We start from the raw sequence: 3,770 nt of genomic DNA, 5'->3' as shown, positions 1-3,770 counted from the left end.
GACAACACAAAATCAATGGTTTTGCATGAACGAATACACGCTGCCGTTTTAAATATGTAATGAATACACATCTGACTAAGTAAACAAAACAAACATCTACCAACTCCATTCCACAGATTACCCTACTCTTCATTCTTCAAGCGCATTCGTCAACTAATAATTATGGCGTGAATTATGACAACGTTGCCGTGCGCCGAGGTTGGTGTTGTACCACACACGGACACAGAATAAACATAATAAAATCTCAATAAAGATCGTTTATTCTGTGACAGGGATTTGTCTCGGCGCAATGTCTAATTACCTTCTCTATTCTCCTAACCTATACAACTCGCATCTATGGTTGAGCTGTACGGGACAATGGATTTACGCGGTGCTCTGTCGCAGGCACTTGTACACGCGCGACGTTGCAAAATTTCGCCTCTATGCCGTCTCCTATAAGTAACGAACGAAAACACGATCTGTATAAGAGTCAACATTTTTAGATATTATTGGAAAACCAAATGTTACTTATGATTTTTGTGGCAAAGTAATACAAAAATTTAATAACCTCATAGACTTGCCAACCTTTGGATGGAAAAGGGTAATTTCAACGATGGACAAGTACCTGAAGATAAGGTTTAATTTTTTGGATTAACCTTTCAATCAGTTGGTTTTGAGACTCTTTCACGTTACGTTAATCTGCCACGTTCACACGTTACTACATTCCTGGAATGAATCCAGATATGACAGAAAAGTTGTTCCAGTCTTTATCAATGGCTTCATTATTTTGTTCTATGCCGCTTGAGACATCCATATATTAAAGTTATCATTTTAAAAGGAGCTTAGCTAGAATACCAAGATCGTGGTTATCGTTCATTTAGCAGTTAAGTTCATTTTAGAAGTCGGCCAAAGACATCAGTTATCTTGAATTTTTGCATTGAATGAAAGATGATTTTGGACGGGCTGAAAAAGATAACTATAGTTAAAAAAAAAGTGGTGACAGTAAAAAAAAACAATTTTAAATGATCTTCAAGTAATACAGCTATTATACAGGGTGTTTGGCGGAGGGTTAGCCAAACTTGATGGGCATATAGATAGGCTCAGATAGAAGATATTTTCTTAATAAACTTTTGTTCTAAAATTCTCGGGTTTTTTTATATCATTGATTTTGTGTTATTTTCAGGATTTTCAAAAAATTATGCCTTTTTACATCTTTAAATTTTTTCAGCATATTTTTCACGTTTTTTTACATTTGTATTTAGTCTGTAATGTATCCTGAATCTGAAAAAATCAATATCAAGTACAAATAATACCGAAATAATTAGTTTTGAGCTCAAAAAGTTTATACAAGTAGCAAAAAAAGTTATGAAAGGTTTATTTTAACTTGACGCAAAAAAAAACTAAAATCTATCAAGATGTTCAGGTAGTTTTAAAAACATCTCCAGTTAATACTCTTTTCAATGATATACGATGTGTAACACAAAGCCGACTAACTTGCCAAAATTCATGACTTTAAAGGAAAATAAAGTAAAAAAAAATATTTTTTAAGTTTTATGTATTTATTTCAAAATTACAAATTTTGTTGAAACTGCGCTCCCCTGGCTGTTATACATGCTCTACATCGCCGTCGCATTTTTACTGTCGTAAGGCGAAGTCGCATTTCTTCTCTATCGGTTAGAAAAGCGGCATTGATTCTTTGAATTAAGTGGTCTAGATTGTCAATTTCCACTTCGTACACGAGTTCTTTCGCACGTCCCCATACGTAAAAATCGAGAGGGGTTAAATCAGGGGACCGTGGAGGTCATGCGATGGGACCTGCTCTTCCGATCCACGAATTGGGAAAAGTATTGTCCAAAAATTCTCTAACGGCGACCCGATAGTGTGCAGGACACCCGTCATTCTGGAAGACGATTAACCTTCGTCTTCCCACGTTAGAAAAGTTACGTAAAGTCCCAAGTGGGGTACATTTGTACCCCATCATGAAAATGATACTACTGATACATTTACATGTTTTTAATTATACAAATACATAAAATAAACTTGTAACTAAAAATTATAAAAAAGCATAGTTAATTTTCTTTGCACTTAACACACTTCACTTCTTTTACATGGTGTTCCGCGCATACGAAATTTTGACACTCCTTGCAAAGTTGTCTAGATTTTCGATCTCTATTTCGATCACAGAGATAACAAAGTCCACTTTTAAGTCTTTCATTTTGGTTTTCAACTGGAGGAGACAACAAGTCTGGAACAACATCGCGCATATACTGCCTTAGCGTCTTGCTCAAGCGTTTTTAGTTATTATATCTTCGTACAATATATTCTTTTACCAAAGATTCTCCTAACTGAAGCAAAAAATATCGTCGGTCGTCCTTAAATTTTTTGATTTTTGGATACTTGATGTCTCATAAAATAAAAGAGTTTAGTGCCGCAATATCTAATAATTGGCCAAAAATTGCCATTGGCCATCGATTGCAAATTCTGCGAGCAGAGTATTGCTTTACCATTTTATCTGTGGTCTCTACAGCACCCTTTGTATCATTATAATGAAGTATAATATGAGGTTTATTCTTATATTTTTCATCTGAAACAGTATCATCATGTTGTTCCGTAGACAATAAAATAACTGCTTTGCCTTTGCTAGGTGTATAAGACACAATAGTATGTTCTTTTGTGAATGCAAACATACTAGAAAATTCAGGCCTAAATATTTTGGGTTGCAACTCGTTTGGAATGTATGACTTATTTTTTCTGAGGGTTCCACACAGGGTAAGTTTTTTTTCAGCAAGCTTATCTGCCAGTGGTAGACTTGTAAAAAAATTATCAGTGGTTACTCCATATCCAGTGCCAAGGGGTTCAACAAGATCCAAAACCACTCTCTTACCCTGATTTTTTCTGGTTTGTTATTTATTTTACCAAGATAAAACTGTAAATTTATACTGTATGAATTTTTACTATTCGCCATTGCCCAAATTTTAAGGCCATATTTATCAGGCTTACTTTTCATGTAAACTCGAAAAGGACATCTCCCTCTGAAGGAAACAAGTTGCTCATCTATAGTAACATGTGAATAGGCCATGATACAATTCTGAACAAACAAATCAAAAACTTCTCTAATTGGCCCCAATTTATCGTTTATCTTACGCTGAGGTCTAGTAGAATAGTCGTCAAATCGAATAAATGCTGTAAGCAACTGAAATCCATTACGAGACATACTTGCCGGAATAATAGGCCTGGCATATTTCTTATCTGTACACCATAACATTTTTTGGAGCTCCTTGGTTGCTTGAAGCGCTCCTTGGATCAGCAGGATTCCTAGGTACGCCTTGATTTCCGTAGAATCGGTAAGCTGCCAAGTTCGTTGCAATTTATGTGGATATTTTTCATTCCATTGCCTTATTACCTATAACAAAATGATTCTTAATAAGTAACAGTAAAATCAAGAAAACTAATAATACTGATAAATAATATCAAATAAAATTTTAAATTTTTTGTCAATGAAAAAGGAAACTTACCTCTTCAGCTTTTCTATTCGTTTGAACTACTAATATATTCAATATATTGTCTGACATGAATAGTAAAAATGTTCAATTTCAGTGATAAAATTTGAACTATTCGAAGTAAGACCTTGTTTATTCGTTATTATATCTTTAGCTGCTCTGCGTGTCTGAGGATAGAGAACTTTTGACCACTGGATACCATCTTTAGATTTATAAAATAGATTTCCACCGTCCATAGACTCTTGCTGTTCATTAGTTAGTAGTAGGAGCAGTCCACAGATGTGCCTTGAC

The 3,770-nt window shown here is 34.6% G+C and overlaps 1 pseudogene; it reads right to left on the bottom strand.

Annotated features, from left to right (window-relative positions):
• Positions 1–2,334: 2,334 nt before the first annotated feature.
• Positions 2,335–3,244, bottom strand: LOC126750154 (uncharacterized; annotated as a pseudogene).
• Positions 3,245–3,770: the final 526 nt, after the last annotated feature.

Source organism: Anthonomus grandis, chromosome 2 (genome assembly GCF_022605725.1).
Source record: "Anthonomus grandis grandis chromosome 2, icAntGran1.3, whole genome shotgun sequence".
In the NCBI taxonomy this organism is placed as follows: domain Eukaryota; kingdom Metazoa; phylum Arthropoda; class Insecta; order Coleoptera; family Curculionidae; genus Anthonomus; species Anthonomus grandis.
This window is presented reverse-complemented; position numbering and strand designations above follow the sequence as displayed.